Source organism: Misgurnus anguillicaudatus, chromosome 4 (genome assembly GCF_027580225.2).
Source record: "Misgurnus anguillicaudatus chromosome 4, ASM2758022v2, whole genome shotgun sequence".
NCBI lineage: Eukaryota > Metazoa > Chordata > Actinopteri > Cypriniformes > Cobitidae > Misgurnus > Misgurnus anguillicaudatus.
In genome coordinates, this window is record NC_073340.2 from 19,374,456 (window position 1) to 19,392,854 (window position 18,399).

General features: G+C 37.9%; 1 protein-coding gene across 3 annotated transcripts in view; it reads right to left on the reverse strand.

The window, feature by feature from the left end:
* thrab (thyroid hormone receptor alpha b) overlaps window positions 1-18,399 on the reverse strand; it is a 173,272-nt gene that overhangs the window by 144,446 nt on the left and 10,427 nt on the right. For 2 of the 3 annotated variants that reach the window (XM_055175332.2, XM_055175329.2), the window contains exon 2: window positions 6,536-6,725. The exons of the other annotated variant lie outside the window; for it this stretch is intronic. The gene's annotated coding sequence lies outside the window, so the exon portion shown is untranslated. The remainder of the gene's footprint in view (window positions 1-6,535; window positions 6,726-18,399) is intronic. 3 annotated transcript variants of the gene reach the window in all.

Consider the following 18,399-nt stretch of genomic DNA (forward strand, 5'->3'; position numbering starts at 1 on the left):
GACGCAACCAGAATGTGTCAACAATGTGAAGCTTATTAAAGATGGAGGGGCATTTTCAGACAAATGAATCTGTTTAAACAAAACTTTTGCATTATGCATTAAAACAATTCTCACAATATGTGCATTCAACCTATACGTATTTAGTTTGGCCCCGCAACTCTGCTAAATACAATCGTCATGTTTTACCAGTTCAGCTCAAGCAGCACTTGAATAAACTGCATTTTACCAACATAAGACAGCAAAACTATAACTATTAGCCTTTGATGAATGGGTTGGGTCAAAGTCCTTACATTCAATTTGTGTCTAGACTAAAATACACATCAAACTTAGACACACATACACACACACAATGGGAAAATCCAAAATGTTCCTGATTAAAGTCAGTGAGGAGCATTTAGAGAAAACAGACCATACATTGTGACTGGCGAGCTCTGTTATATTTTCGCCAAGAAAAGTACGTTTATAGTTAATCCCCCTCATGTACATGATAAAGTGATGGAAACTGTCTTTAAATAAAGCCCAGGGCATATAATTCATGGAAGAGTTGTTTTTTGTTAAATAGTGGCTATTAATATGGCTAGATACACAATTGAGATGTTTGGTCTGTAAATGAGAAAAAACCCACAGACTGCTAATAAAACAATGACTGTCCAAATGTTTCAAATTTTGCAATTCCCTGACTATATAAGTCAGTTTATATAAGCATATACGTTAAAGCTATGTGGTAATGGAGCAAAATCAAGGGTTAAACTGGGTTTCAAATAGAAAATAATTTAATTGTATTTTCATTGTATGGGTGATTCTCATGAAACCATTGAAACACCACCGCACTGATGATTTTAGCTTTAAAATGTGTAATATAGTAACATTAAAAAGCATCAGAATTAACACAATACTGTGTTCTACCTTGCACATCTGTGATTTCAACATAAGAATTTATAATTGGAAATTTTATCTCATTTTCTGCTGAAATTCTCATTACCGCAATGTGTCCGGCTGTGTTTGAACATGCGTTATGTTGTAATTTAATCAAATTAACACAAAAATATTAAGAAAAAAAATAAATGGATGTTTTGCTAGACTACTTTAGATGACAGAAATGTATAATAATAATGAAGAAAAATTAGGAAAAGGATGTGTCCATGCCTGATGTTCTCATCCTCCGCAACACTTTTTGAGAACAGTTTAAGCACACATACAGAATTTTAATAAAGTTTGATTTTGAGTGACCAAGCACATGGACCAGTTACTTCAAGATGGCACCCAGGTAAGATAATTTTTTACAGTTAATTTGAAACATTGTCTTGTCAGAATGCTTACACAACATTTTGATTATCATTACCGCAACAGATGCTTATTAAATGTTAATTTAATTAATAGAAGCATAATACTTTGATTTTAAATGGATGTGCAGAATCTCCAAATTATGTTCTTTTAGGTTTGTCATGTCATTTTGAAAATATGTCAGTGTTGATGTTTTCTGACTGTTGCGGTAATGAGATTTTTTAGGACTAATTTTTTTAATTATGTTACAAAAAGTGTTAAATGATAAGTAAAAGTTTTTAAATTAATGTTCCCATTTACTCTAGACTTTGTTTTTCAATGTCTGGTGGGAAAAAAGTAAATTTAAGCAATTTTTACATTTTCATGCTTGACATTTTTAAAACCAAGTTTTTCGTGGGAATCACCCGTATTCTTTTTCCACAGTCCCCAGTAGAAATGTTAAAAGTACAAGTTTATTGCAAAAGACAAAGTTGATGCATTTATGCTACAATTTACCAAACACTAATCTAGTGCAAATACATTCTTTATCAATATTTGATAATCTTGGGAATCAAACCTGCAATTGTTCGGGCTGCAAGGCTCTACTATGATCTAAAATGATACAGGGGATAGAAATGAGTTCCCAAGTTGCGAAGTACTTGAGTACTCGGTTTAAAAAAAACGTGGTTGCTTACAGAAGCATCTGAACAGTTAGCATTACAAGCGCATGTGGTCCATAGTAGGGATGCACCCAATGTTCGGCAAACACAATAATTTGGCCGAAAATAGCAACAAACAAAAAAACGCTGTTCAAGTAAAAAGGGCGAATAAATTTGAGTGAGAGATGCGCAAATGCAGCTAACATGTAGATAAAAGCATTTTAAAGTGTCCAAGAAAGACGCAAAAACATACAGCGCTACAAATTTCATTTATCATTTAAAATCAAGACATTGGGTTGTTCAGTATTCGTTCTTTGTACACTGTACTTTTATCGATCCGAGTCCGGGCGTGCTTTCGTCATTAAGATGCGATTGTTTTGAAAAAAGCAGGAAGTAAAGCTCTCTCTTTACACTGGAACCCACCGTAATTATAAGTCTGTGTTTTTTATTCGGAGTCGTTTGGTGCGCGATTACAGACAGCCCTCTCACATGTCATCATATTGCTTAGTTGATCTGTCACGTGTGCAGCTCGGATATTCACGTAACCCCGCTACTCGCATCAAAAGGTTTTTACGGAGGCAGATGAAGGTGAGTAGTCGCGCAACTGACGTCTTCACCTTATGAATCGCGCTCAGGCGCGATTGCACTCACACCGCAGCCTTTTGCGCCTGAGCCCAAGTGAACCACGCTCCAGCCCACCTCTGCCACCCGGCCACGGCGCGATTAACCAATCCGTGTCCGGGCGCGGTACAGAACGATCACACTAGTCAAACGAACCAGGCTTTGGGGGTCAAACGCGCCCGAGCACGGTTTGAATAGTGTGAATGCGCCCTTCCTTTTGGTGCATCCCTAGTCAGGGCTCAGTGCCAGTGGTTCAGGTTTTCACTTGCCTTGCCAAAATCTTCACTGCCTCCCCCCCAAAAAAATTTCATTGTCAGATATTTAAAAATAATAGTTCAAAAGTCAAATATAATTGTATACATATACAAAAGACATGTTCCAATGAAAAAGGTTCCCAACTTTTCTTCTTTACCTGTAAACTGACAGTAAACTGTGCAAAATATTGCATTGTTTCTTTCGTTGTGTTTTACCCAAGTAAATGTCTGCTTTCAAGATGTTAAGTAATATACATTGATGAAAATATATTTTAGTGACTGAGGGTTAAGCACTGGCCCGATCAGGCAAGTGACAATACTTTTTACTGGCCCGAACGTCTCTCACGCTTGCCCCGGGCCACTGGGCAGTCCTTTATCTTGAGTCCATAGTAAGGACGAAGTGGTGTGTTTGACTGCATGTGGCGCTGCTCAGACCGATTGGCATATTACAACACAGTACCATGAGACTGTAAGCACACAGAGAAGTCTGCTCCCAAAAGCTCTCCCACCGCACCCCGACACACCACCGAAAACACCTCACATCACTGTGGCACATACGGTTTCAAAAACATGCAGTGATGAAGTCCCGACACCTACGCATGCCCATACTCAAGTACTCGTTTTTCAGATCTATGGAGTACGCGAAATGAAAAACATTTCACATTTCAAAAGTATTAATAGGAAAGAGTAATGAATCAATGAAGCACCCCATACCCGAGTGCCATCACCACGATCAGTCGATACAAACATTTTGTGGCATTACAGTATCTCCAAGAACTTTTTGATTGCTTGTCTGTCCGGTTTTCTTATAGACTAGTCTCACTCTACTTTCCAGTTAGACAGTCCTAAAACTGCTGACTTGTAGAGGGTAAACCACTAAATGAGATACATCGAACGAGAAGAACAGGCTGTTCCTTATTAATATCTGGCTGTGTTCCAGTACAGTGTTGATTTCACCACTGAACAACAGACACGCTTCTGCACACGCTCAGTCCACCACCGTCACGACCACTTTACTACAAATGACAAAACTCCACCCCTTTCCCATATACAGTATACACAGCCTCCGAATATCTGTCCTACATTCTTGTCTTATCAGGGAAAAATGGTTTAAAAGATCCAATTACTAAAACAAAATCTGATGCTTTTAATGCTAAAAAGGGAGAAAGACGAGATGATGACACAGTGGCTGCCTCAATTAAATCAAATTACTGCTCAGCATGACTGCCTGCTGTTTTGTTTTATTGAATTCTATTGAAACAAAATCAAGGTGCTGAGCCAGACAGCAACGCGCTGAGATGAATGCGAAGGCAAGGTTTATTGAATGTGCATAATTTAATCTGGAACGTTATAACAGAAAAGCATCTGATTGGAGATATTTGTCTTCCACTTCCACCGAGAACATCTTTTGGCTGCAGTCTGACGCTGTTCATTTAATATGATTTTTAAAATGTCACATTGTCCTCATTATAGAACCGGCTGATGAATTATTCCATCAGGTTATGGAGCTATGTCTATATTCTGGCAGAATTCAGCCCTTCAATTAAACTAATTCGTATCATTAGGTGTAATGAACGAACCCTGTAAGAAGTTAAATGTATTTCATAGACCATCTGATGACATTTAACTGGTTAAACTAGAGAGTTAATGGACGTCTTGTTCTGTTCTGCAAGAAAGAGCTTCGGATCTTTTTTTAATCAATATTGCATCCTGCCTTTGTTCGCTCAATGGCCTCTTCTGTCAAAACAGTTCAACCATTTTACCAAGACGTTTTAAAGCATTCAGTAAAGTCAATTAGAAACAAGTGTTCAGGACACAAAGCATATGCAATGCATTTCCAGAAAACCAGAGTTTGCTTACTTTCATAAGCTCTCATCGCAAATGCAAAGACAGTTAAATACATCTGTGCACACACCAGTGTCAAATATCTTCGTGTCAGATACTGTAAGCCCATATTATCATAGTTTCAAACCTGCTTGTCAATCTAGCCCGCAATGTGCCTGGTGACTGCATGACGGTGAAACTACTGTAGCTTACGTCACAAAATAGATGTAAGTCTCACTTCAAAAAGAAGATCAAAGGTCATCACATCTACTTTCATCTATGTCTTCCAAATCCAAAATCATTTTCCAAGCAAATTCCAAAAGCAGGATGCACAAGCATACTTGCAATATCATCATTAAATAATAATGGAATATGTAATGATCTTGAATGAATTAATCCCGCTTCCTCTTACCAACCACTGATTGATGCTTTTCCTCACACCGACACAGAAATCATACTATACGCAAATGACTTCCTCTGGATTTGGAAAAATAAACATCTCCAGAGCGGAAAAGGGCAGAATGCCAGGAAGGCTCCACCGGAGCTCTCGCCATGACAACATCATCACCGTAGCAGCTGTTCCGCTCCACATGCCACATAACCAGAGCACAAGAGCAAAGATTGAATGTTTACCACCGTGTGATGACACAGTACAAGTTAGTTAGTCAACATCACTATACAGTAAGACAGTATGCAATTTATTGTGATATAGCAATTTTTTCATTAATTATACATGCGCAAAACACAATGCAGTATAATGAATGCTTAAAGTGTATCTTATTAGTTGATGAAAGCAAAACAAAAAAATTTAACTAATGCCTTTTTAAACCATTCTGTAACCCACCATATGTAACTTGCAAAGAGTCAATTGATCAACACTATTCAAGGTCAACACTATTTCAGGGTCCCCACACCTTAGTTAACTTAGGAAATAATATGGATTTTTTTTCTCCAGAAAACTTCTCGCATAAAATAGATTCAAGCACTTTCAATGACCTGTATCTATGTATGTATATTTTCAAAACCTTCCCAGGGCCTTGAATATTTTCCCCCAAATTCACAAACTTTCAAAGATTTCAAGAACCCGTGGGAACCCTGACTATTTGTTTTCAAAATAAGAGTTGAGCTGCCCCTGATATTTGTACCCATAAGGCAATAAAGGTTTTTTAAAGGAAAAGAATGCCACGGGATGGTCATCAAATCATGTGTTGATGAGCCCTAGACTTGGTTTCAATTACTCTATCATCAACAGCAGATGGATAAACATATTGCCTTATAATTGAATATTAATCTGGTATAGTAAACTGTATCCACCAACAAAATTAACATACTTGCAAAAATGCAAAGCCTTTCACAATACAGTTTTCAAAAAACTGGCACCATAATATTAATCACACCCCAGAGACGTCTTATTTCCTGAGTGCACTTTCAATTCAGTCACCTGATCTATTAGAAAAACCACAGCGGTGTGATATATACCAACCATAAATCTCTCAATTCCCTCCCCTACAAATGTATTATGCACATGACCACGGACAAAATCACAGCTACAGCTATTATCAGTCCTGTTACTTTTATTTCCCTTTACCACCATTCAACAGTGACACAAAACAATTTCCAACATAATTGTCATTTCCTCAAACTGAGTGATGCTTTCCTGGCTCACCTCCCTTTTGTCTGACAGCCCTCTTGTTCCTGCTCTGTCTCTCTAATAAAGTAATGGGCCTTTTCTAAAGCTGCTCTCGTTAAAATCTCAGTGCTAAAATCTGAAATGACAGAGGCACAAAATGCTAGGAACATGCGCTTAATTGGGAACGTTTTAAAATGTCAGACAGTTCTACATCTGGCCTCCATGGTGAAAAATAATGTCAAAGTGAGCGCTTAAATGCCCATTATGTAAAATTAGGTTCTCACGTGGTGTCAAGGATCCGAGTGTTGAATGAAGGGTGAAATTATGAAGGAGAGAAACGCAGCCAACAGTCCGATCTTCCAGCACAGAGAAGTTGATCACAATCCATGGACGTTTTTGTGTAGTGTTTGGCAACCTCACTGCTGACTTCAGCAATTTAAAAAGCACACACGCTCCTGTTCAGCTTCACAGGTTCTGTAAAAAAATTGAAATGAATGTGAAGATTAGGGCGGGGTGATATAGTAGCTATAGAATTGTATACATATATACATATATATATATATTTTTTTTTTTAGCCAATTATATCTATGCATTTGCTCTGAAATGATTTAATAAAGGAACATTTGATGAAGTCGTTAAATCAGAATAATAAACTGATTCACTGAAACAATCTGAATTTATTAATTTATTTATATACAACAGTTTTTGTTAATGAAGTGTTAAATCAGATGCTATTAAAACATCCATCCTAAGGTTCTTATACTCAAAAATTGCAAGCAGGCAGAAATTGCTAAACTACTCTAGTGACACGGTGTTTAGAAATCTAATGACGCATTGAAAAGTGCATTCAAATCATTGCAATATTCATGAAGCTTAATTTTACATAAACAGCAAATATTTTTCAACATAATGCCTTTAAACTTAAAAAATGCTAGGTTATTTTCAGCCCAGCGATGGGTCAAAAAGAGACGAACCAACATACTGGGTTAAATGAACCTATAAAAAATTATATCTGACCCCATAAAGGGTTAAAACAACCCAGCATTTTGCGTTGAAACAACCCAGAATGGGTTGAAAGTGTAATGTGGGATTTTTAGTGGCATCTAAATTGCAACCAATCTCAATTTTGAAACGCAATGAGAAGCTATGGTAGCTGCCACAGGACAAACATGTCGTCATCTAAAGGGCTGCGCAGCTCAGTGTCGCGCAGAGTCGCGTCTAGGACAACTGAGAGGTATCGTAAACCGGAAGTGCACATTAAAATAGCGAGAGCTTTGTCAGATAGCGCTTACTTCAAAATGCAAAATATACGTTGGCAGGCAGCTTTAATCGTTAATGATTTGGGACAAATATGATTTTATTTAATGTTAAACTATGTGAGTTGCGCTCTGTGGCGTGACAGGGATTTGAGCAACTTCCTGAGTCGTAGCTGGGCGGCACGGACAGGCGCCACCTGTCGGCCCCGGTGTGCATATACTCATAGAAAGCAATGTGTTTGAGTTTTTTAGAACGGCACGGTGCAGCGCAGAGACAACATAGAGATGAAAAGCACTCTGTAGGACAGTTTGCCTGTTAAGGGCTACTGTAAAAACATGGCGGCGACTTCCTTGTAATGGGACACACAGTATATGTAGATAAAAACAGCTCATTCTAAGGTAATAAAAACAATACAGTTCATATTTTAGGTCTTTATACACCACTGATAATATAGTTATGTATATTATATTATACAACAGTTCTTTCTGGTTCTCGAATCTGATTGGCTAAGAGCTATGCGATATTGTGCTAATATCGGCACTGTAACCGCTTCACCTTTCGTATCATTCCGCCATCTAGTGAATGGAGGTCCTAAGCAGGCTCGTCTCTGAATGGAAAAACACAGACGCGCTGTGTGAATCACTCTCCGTTTGTCTCATTAGTTTACTAGCTCATAAATCAGTCTGTGAATCCCCAATCGGAAGTTATTATTGGATGTTACGTTAAAGTTAATGGGAGAAATGTCTTGTCACATCGTGTGGACGATTAACACTTGGACAGAGGAATATAAACACTCGTTTTTTTTCTGGAGCTATATCTCATCAGAACGCGAAAACACCGTGGAACTGCAGGTAAGCACCGCAGCTTTTAAATGTGGACATTGATCATTTACTTTATCGTGACGTGACTATTAAAACATGTTATGAGATATCGCCACTGATATATTTATAAGCAGCATGCAAAAACATCTCTCTGACACTTATAAAAAACCGTTTTATATAGTACTGACAAGAACAAAGTTTAATAATAATAATCGAGTGCTCGTATCACGTTAAGAATAAATGAGAAAGCAATAGTAACGTTATACAAGTAGTTTTATTAACTTTTACCTCGCGCCAAAACAATAACAACACAAAAGAAACTAAATATGAATTAAAAAACAAGTAATAGTTTGATCATGACACCAAATACTGCTGATTTGATCTCATTTTGACGATCATAAACAAACAAGGCCAACATGAGAGCCAGGGTATTTCTGTCAGAGATGTAGCCCAGAGAGGGCGGTGGTCAGCGGGGCGAGTGAACACTGAAGTCCGCTCATGCTTTGGTTCTCATTCGTACCGAATCTCACTAAGCAAACGTTCAAACAGGCGCTATCTTTACTAATCGACTGCAGATTTAAATATAATACATATACATTCTCGACTGAACTAATCTTAAAACTACACTTTGTGACCAAGAAACGGTAATATAAAGTAACGGCTTTTCCGTCCATTGAGTTGTTATGAGCTTCAAAGCAGCCGAAAGTTTTACCTGTCATTCTGGCCGCCCTCAAATCCGTGGCGGAAGAAGTAGTTCTCAAACAAAGAGGCTTTTAAAATAACTCCGTTGTTGTTTTCTAGTTTTCGTTTTTCAAACGTGTGCCGTCGAACTGTTGTATAAAAGCAATATCACTCTCGGAGTCGTGTGATATAGCTCTATATCATCCGGCACTCGGCCTACGGCCTCGTGCCTCTGGCCTAATCACAGCCGTGTGCCGTCGAACTGTTGTATAAAAGCAATATCACTCTCGGAGTCGTGTGATATAGCTCTATATCATCACGGCTGTGATTGCCTCCGGCACTCGGCCTACGGCCTCGTGCCTCTGGCCTAATCACAGCCGTGATGATATAGAGCTATATCACACTCCTACTCGAGCGATATTGCTTAATTGAATTTCTGTCAAGAGATCCTTCTAAAAGTTACATATTGCAGCTTTAAATTACAACCCAACAAGTTGGGTTTGTCCCTTTTTTGAACCAACGCTGGGTTTAAAATAACCAAAAAAAATTATAGAGTAGCTGTTCAGCTTTCTGAGTTGGGTTTAAAAATTCAAGACTCATTAAGAGATAATTTTTGTAAGGCTATTCCAATTTTAGTGAAATAATAGACCGCTTTCCTCAGCAAGCCTCAACTGCAGAGATGGCCAGAGGGGAGCTTCAATGAGCAAACGCTGTGCTGGCTCTTGATCGTGTTTCTGCGGAAAGCCGCAGGGTTTCTGCCTGATGCTGGACAGCGACCAAAACTCTATTACACTAAGTGAAAGCGACTCTTTACCTGTTGCACTATAATACTGATTGGTGCATTATTAACCCACCATCTGGCTTATCTCACGTGGGCATTTGGAGACCTTAAGAAACGCTGAAAGCGTAAATGATGACCTTTGGTCCAATCTAATATACACTTCATAGACATCTGTGCTCAAGAGCACACGCACATGCTACTGATATCTCAGTCATACAGACCACTTTATTGATTTTCGAACATTAGTACCTGCATGTCAGAAAAAGTCAAGAAAGGTGTGAAAAACTAAACACTGGAAAAAACTAAATAAATATTCCTGGTAAATATGAAGAGCTATTCTCACCAATGCTCTAATTTATTTTAATTAATTTATTATTTCATGGTCCATCTCATGATGAGATGATGACATCACAGATCAATGTCTCTCCCTTATTTCTTGCCTTAGTGCATGTCATCTAGACTTTAAAAGCTTAAACATCAAACATCAAACAGGAGAATTTCCCAGACTTTGAATCAGATTATCACTAAGTAGCCATGTTTACAAGAGAGTAGGGGAAGTCTTTGGATCAAAGTTGACCAATGTGACAGACGTCATGTGACCAGATTACCACTAAAAGGCTTACTGACATAATCCTGTGACTGAGGTCAAACCTAAAGCCATGTCTAGTAAAAACCAGCAGTAGATACAAAACACTGTGTCACGCATGGTCCACTTTTGTGAAGCAAGGTGTTCGCTATGAATTTGATTCACAGGAATCACACATAAAAAGGTATATCTTGAATAAACTGTGAGTAACTTGATACAAAAAAAAACAAATGATGCTAAATGCATGATAGTTAATGTATAATTTTGACAGCCCATATATAAATATCAGTCTGGCCAGTAAATCAATCAACAGTTTGTCATCTTGAGGTGACTGTGCCTATCGGACAGTTCCAACAATTAAACAGTAGCCTATATCACACAGCTGATTATAATGCCCATAGGTCACACTGTAGTAACTTAAAACAGACATTAATCAACCACTACCAAAATAACCAAGCATGCATACCCAGGGTTCCCACACCTTAGTTAACTTCAAATTCAAGGACCTTTCAAGGACTTTTCAGGTGCAAATCCCCTTCAAATTCAAGGACTAAATGTGGGGACACATTTTGAGTGTGAGCAAGGTTACATCGTGTTACCTTTTAAGATACGTTGTTACAGTTTCCTTTCGAGGGAACTGGCGCTGCGTCACTGCGGTGACACTTTGGGGACGCCTCCAGGGGTAAGTGTGTCTGAATGTGTACATCAAATTCAACCAATGGTGAGGCTTAACGACAAAGACAGGGTGATGCAGGAGCCAGAAAGTATATCGCTATCTAAAATATTGCCAAAGACGGCGTTACATGGATGCAGGAAGTACGGCAAGGGAGACGCAGCGTCTCGTTCCCTTCTCAAGGAACAACAATTACATACGTCCCCCGAGAAGTTTTCATGTGTCTAACACAACTATGCAAAAAAGCATTTTGGTATGAATCAACATTCGCATACAGAAGATATAAGCATTTAAAGTGAACAGTTTAACACGTGTGCTTAAAAAGTCTAGAATTTGTATGATATTATCCTACACTACACAGGGAATAATATGGATTTTTTTCCAGAAAACTTCTCGCGTAAAATAGATTTAAGCACTTCAATGACCTGTATCTATGTACAGGTATGTATATAGGTGCACTTTTAGATGCACACCCCGCCTTTGTATGGTGCATGCAATCCTAGGCGCCTCCTCTCCGTATTCTAAGGTTTGATTACACAGAATTGATGCTACATTAATGTTATTTTATGAAATTTCATTTCAAGTTCCGGAACCACTGATTTAACCAATATACATGTGATGACACACTGCAAAGTTCTTTTTGTCAAAAGACATGAAATAATGGATGAAAAAAGATTTTACTGTGCTTAAGATGTTTTACGTTGTTTTATTGGCTTTGAAAACACTATAAACCTTTCTAGAAAATAAGGACCCTGATGTATGAATTTCATTCACAGTTATTGGTTCACCCACCGGGCCAGTGCAGTACAAATGGCCACAGATCTGCAACATAAAATCTGCAATGAATCATCTTTGTACTGTAAGCATTAGCAGCTCTGAGCTATTGGCATTCCTATTCAGTGCAACGTGAGAGTCTGTGCAACCAGCTTGGGTGGGACGATTGTTCAAGATGATTGGCTAGCACACTCATGCAACAATAAACTAGTTAAAGTTAAATAGTTGACTTTTCCGCATTTTTTCACTGAAGTGTCACCAAGTGGTTAAAGATTCCACAAATATATACATGAGTAGATCAAATCAACCTGACTACAAAAAGCTACACCACCCAAAGTTATGTTATAGCAAGTAGAAATTAGAGATGCACCAATATATAGTAATGGCGGATATATTATTTAAATAAAAAAAGAACAGGAAATGAATGTGTGTGTATAGAAAATGTAAAGAAACATCACATAGTTTATTGTCAATATTGATGGCCATTATATGATTGAATAACATTCAACTATCGGTAGATATCAGTCTGAATAATCGCCTCTCGATATCGGTGGGAACATGTAATATCGGTGCATCTCTAGTCGAAAAAATACCCTACGGTAAAATTGCACATATGTTTAATAGTTTCAAGAGATTTGCATTTTACAGAATTAAAAATGACAACTTGACTTCTGTCAGACAAATAGTCCTGACAGATATATTGTGTATTGTCCTTTGCACATTTCCACCTAGATTTCATCTATTTCCATTAAGAAAGGTTACAATTTCCAGAGACTAAATCTGATGGCATTTAAACCTGCTGATGTTCTTGTCTGGCTAGGAAAGGTCATCTCTGGCGACTGATTAAGACAGAGCTTGGATGACAGACGTCACATGAACAGATGAGAGACGAGGAACATTAAGGTAGACCACCCATATGACAAAGAGCAAAGCTGAAACTGAAGACCCGAGCCGAAACGATATCTTGTGAACTTTCGCTTTTTGATCTTGTCGCTGCATATCAAGTGTTACTGTATATCTCTGAGAACGCATATACTGTGGCGCGGTGTCAATGTACAATGAATCAATAAACGGTATAGTGAATGACGGTAAAGATCTCCAGCATGTTAAGGAAGGACATTTGCATCTCAATAATCCCACAGCAGCAGGGTCTTCAATCGAGGATCTGTAAAGCTACTATAGGGAATCCTTGTAGATCATATAGGAAGTTTTTATAATATCATGATAATTAACTCTTTAAAATGATGTTTTATGAATGATCTGCATTATTACCTGATCAATGCATTATTTAAATTCAGACAAAAGTTCAGCTAAAAGTGATCTCAACATCTTTGGTCTCAATTTGTATACTACAATTAGTTTTGCAGACTAAAATATAATTAAAAATATAATCCTGTTATTCTTTATACTTCTGTTTCCATGGTTGGCTAAGAGTCTAGGTGAAGTGTACTGGGTCTGTAATGGTTGAAAATATCAGAATAAAAAAGCAATGATAAAAGCAGATGTTTAGAAGCATATAGGGGTACCAGTATTGACATTTGTTTCATAGTTACCTACTGTATGTGGCAAGGTGAACGAAGTTCTCAATTACAGTCAGTTCATAAGGTACGACCTATATGTGTATCAAGTTAAACCATATAGGTCACATGAATGCATTCTTGATCCCGCAACACTGTCACAAGACACCATTACTGGAACCTCATCTATGTCTTTTTCATCGCAAAGTGCTACTGTGAGGTTTCCATTAAAAAGCAAAAGGCTCTGACACGTTAGTCAGTTAATGTCTGGCACAGGTTCTCCAACACCTTATCTAATAGCCCTACCATGTGAATAATGAAGTCTTGTAGTGTGTTAAAACCTATAAGCTATATGCAGGGTTCCCACACCTTAGTTAACTTCAAATTCAAGGACCTTTCAAGTACTTTCCAGGTCCAATACTCTCAAATTCAAGGACTAAATGTGGGGACACATTTCAAGTGAGAGCAAGGTTACATAATGTTACCTTTTAAGTTACATTGTTACAGTTCCCTTTTCTAGGGAACTTGTGCTGCTTCACTGCGGTGATACTTTGGGGACGCCTCCAGGAGTAAGTGCGTCTGAATGTGTATATAAAATTCAACCAATGGTGAGGCTTAACGACAAAGACAGGGTGACGCGGGAACCAGGAAGTATATCGCTATCTGAAATATTGCCAAAGACGGCGTTACAGTGAGGGACGCAGGAAGTATGGCAAGGGAGACGCCACGTCTCGTTCCCTTCTCAGGGAACAACAGTTACATACGTAACCCGAGACGTTTTCATGTGTCAAACACAACTATGCAGAAAATCGTTTTGGTATGAATCAACATTTGCATACAGAAGATATAAGCATTTAAAACTAACAGTTTAGCACGTGTGCTTAAAAAGTCTATAATTTTATAATATTATCCTACAGTACACAGGGAATTATATGGATTTTTTTCCAGAAAACTTTTAGCACTTTCAATGAACTTTATCTATGTTAAATTCCCCCTCCCCAGATTCACAAACTTTCAAGAATTTCAAGTACCCGTGGGAACCCTGTATATGAATGAGAATTACTGTTATACAAGTCAAAAGTCCAATTTGCGAAAACAATTCATTGTTCTCTGAGATGAAATAAATAGTTTTTAACACAGATTAGTAATTGCACACACTAATAGGTTAAATTGGCTTAACAAAATTAATTAAAATGCATTTTTGTTACAATTATCGTCTTGAAGGCTATCGCTAGCGTTATTTGTAGCGGTGCCACAAAAGAACCATTTTCGGCTCATCAAAGAACAATAAAAGCGGAGTGCACAATTTCTGAAAAACGTTTTGGAAAAGGGAGTCGGGACGAGTACCAAAACACACTTGTAGCCAATCATCAGTAAGGGGCGTGTCTTCTAAACAACATTGTTGCCTGCGTTGCATATGTGTGGGGCGGGTCTATCAAAAGAAGATCCAGATTCTATTGGGGTAGGGGCGTGTTTGTTTAGGTGATTTCAAATGTCAACATTGGCTTTCAGAGATCATGGACCTTGCCTTTAAGGTCAAAGGTTCTTATAAGAACGAAAGAACCATTTCGTTATTACATTTTTATAGCCTGTAGAGCCTTTTTTCCATTTTTCTTGTGGATGTATATAGCAACACACTATATTAAATGTCTTGTTTTAGTTTTATTTCATGATTATAATTGACAAACGTAATTTATTTAAATGAATTTAAACCAAATTGAACCAAATAATATACCTATATATAACTAAATTTTTCTCCTGAGGTTGCTTTTCCGCATTTCCCCTCACGATAATTAGCAATGGTTTTACTACAGTTAAAATAAAAAAAAGTTATAATTAAACCATACACTGTAGTTTGGCCACTGGTAATAAATACTGCAAAAAACATAGTTAATGTTCTCATGTTGTGTTTTATTTTAAGTCGTATCTTGTAATTGCGATAGTTACGACATGCCAAGAAAGCACATTTTGTTGCATGTCACATATCAGCCACAAAACAGCAATCTATTCGGGCTCCTTTGGTCCACCCACTGGTGCATCTGATTCCTAAACTAATAACTCTCTGCATTGTATTTAGCCAGGATAATACAATACATCTGCAGAGGCTGGCTAGAAGAAAGCCGGCTCAACTGCGGAAATAAAGCCATCAGAGTCTTTCCTCCAACATGATCCCTAATTCACACGGCTTAAAAATCAGTCAATGCTGCATTATGCTAAGAGGCAACAGAAGAGTTCATGTGCAGCCTGATCCCACTGATACTGTCTAAAGGGTGAAAGCGGCCAGATTATAGCCTTGGTCAGTTTACAATTTTAGGACAACCTACATTCAATTTACTAACCTTAAGATGAATGATCTGCACAATACTGGAAAAGACTGTGTGTGAGAATGGAAAAAGACTGTAAAATAATTTTTAATGTTCAATAAATTCAAAATAAAAGCCTGAGTTTTAATAACAAAGAAAACTACATGCACATCACAAAAACATATCAGCCATCAAAGGCATGCAGAATCACAAGCTGTCCACAAACATGAATAAATATCTATGCTGTTAGGCAATTGACACAAAAGGTTGTTCTGTAAATGTCTTATTGACAATTTGACATTTATACTTGTACAGCACATGCTGTTAACTATCAGGAGCTTTATGACTGTTGTAGAACGTGTGTCCCCTGGACAGGCACACTCCTTGAGTAAGACCAAATGCAAAATCTCAAAGCAAATGATACATCATTACTGTATATTGCACAATAGAACAGAACAATGCAGTACATTGTAAAACAATGGAAGAAAAAACAAAAGGAGGGACAGACACTGTCTTAAATTAAGCAAAGCCAAGATGGACCATTTCACAGTGATTTTACCATGGTAAAAAGTGTTATGAAGCACAATGCGGACATCTAACCAGCACTAACAGAAAAACAATCAAAGACAATCAATGTTTAATAAATAATTATTATTTAACTATAATAAACAAAACTATCAATTTCTAAAAAATAATTCAGCCTAGCCATAAGCTTTTTACTGTTGCCAAGCAACATTGCATCTTGGCATATTAATATGATGCTTACAGTCTTCCTGTAGCTTAATTGGTGGAGCGCTGCATTCACAATGCAAAGGTCCTGAGTTTGATTCCCAGTGAACACACGTTCAAATAAAGAGACATACCTTGAATGCACATGGGTTTGGATAAAGCAAATACAGAATGCTTATATTTACCTGCATTTAACTACACCTTCAAACCCATTCTCCTACCTTTCCAGCAGTTTTATACTGCGTGTTAATTTCTGATTGATTGAACAGCCTTAAGATAAAATATAAAACCAATAGAGAACGCTTTCACACACTGAGAGAAAAACCACCTCACTGATGTAGAGATTGATCTTCTCGGTTACAGGCCAAAATGAGGCCCAGCCTGCATGCCAAGTCAAACAGCCCTCCCGTCTCCACTCGATGCAGCAGTCAGAGCGAAAGGCTGCTAGCATTTGACACCTTTTTCATTTTAAGATAAAAGATTGCATCTCGGAGGCATGACCTATTTTTCTCCCTGTACTTCTACCACTTGTCACAGATGAGTTAGTCTCTGGTCTTTTCTGACAGGCTCATCAAATTGTGTCTTCCTTGTGTGCTATCAGATCATCTTTGGATAACAGCGTGTATTGTTTCTACATTCCTTTAAGAACCCATTTCTAACCTTCAATAAAATATCGAAAGCAACATCAACTGATACCAGGGCTGGGATGAGGTCACAATTGGTACAGTGAGTCTTTTGATGGCAGTGTCTTTCGAGGCAAAATCGTTCAGGTCTGATAACCACAGGAAGGCAATAATGTGAAGTCCAGGGCAATTATTAAGCAAGCTTTACATCAACATCATTCATGAAACAATCTGACTCCTTTTGTCTTATCAAATACAGGTTGCAACCTAAGCTAGGTCAATAGCAGTTGGTCACAATGCGTGACAGGTTGCCGCATACCTCAGCCAGGGGGGAAATTGCGCTTCATAATGCACATTACTTCATTGAAAATGCCACAAACTCAGATATGGCTGTAACTCCTCTTTTGAAAGTTTCTATGCACACAGTCCCCGCCAGCGTTTTAAAAAAAAAGTTGCCAGTCAGTGCCAGCATTTTTTATGAAAGAAAATGTTCTTCATTAAATATATGAACCTCTCAAATATGGGTAGGTTTCTTTAAAAATACAACATTTTGAGCAAAAAACTGAGATAATTGCATTTTTGTGAAGGACTTTTGATTGAGATAAAAATTTAGATAGATGATCAACACATAAACTGTTATACTGTTAGCTCACACTGTTAGCCCTAATGTTGCGTTCACACCAGCCGCGGTAGTGTCAAGCGCGAGTGAAGTCAATGTGAAGACTCCATTCTGCCTTATTAACGGCCATCTTGCAACCACATAGCACTTGCGCCTCCCACAAGAAACGGATTTCACCTCTGACGCGCATCAAATGCGCGAATGCATTCAAAATGTTTAAGCAGCAAACTAGACGCGAAAGACGCGACTTTGATGCCTCAAAAGCAGCTGGTGTGAAGGGGTTGCTACAGGGTTTTATAAATTGGGTAATAGCACCACCTGGTGGATAATAGCGGAAATATGGATTGCCGGAAAAACTCTTGATTGGCAGGGAAAGGTTTTTGGTGAGTTAACTCGTCAAGGGCAGGGAAAGAGTTAAAGGAATAGTTTATCCTAGGTGTATATGATTTTGTTCTTTCAGCTAAACACAGTAAGATTTATACTGGCTCGTTTTAGATTTATAATAGTTAAAGCTCCAAAAAGCACATCAATCCATCAAAAATTAAATGTCTTCCTACGGGAAGCAATATGTTTTTGTAATTTTGTGTAGGAGCCTTCCACCTGACCTCCACTTTCTTGTAAACACGTGTACATCAAGGATCTACAACAACCTTTTTGTGGGCAAGGGCTACCACAATGGATATAACAATTCTGGAGGGCTACAATTCTACTCAAAACTTTTATTTACTTGTTGAATTTATTGTATTTTACTTGTTGATATGTTTTATCATTGTTAAAAATGTTA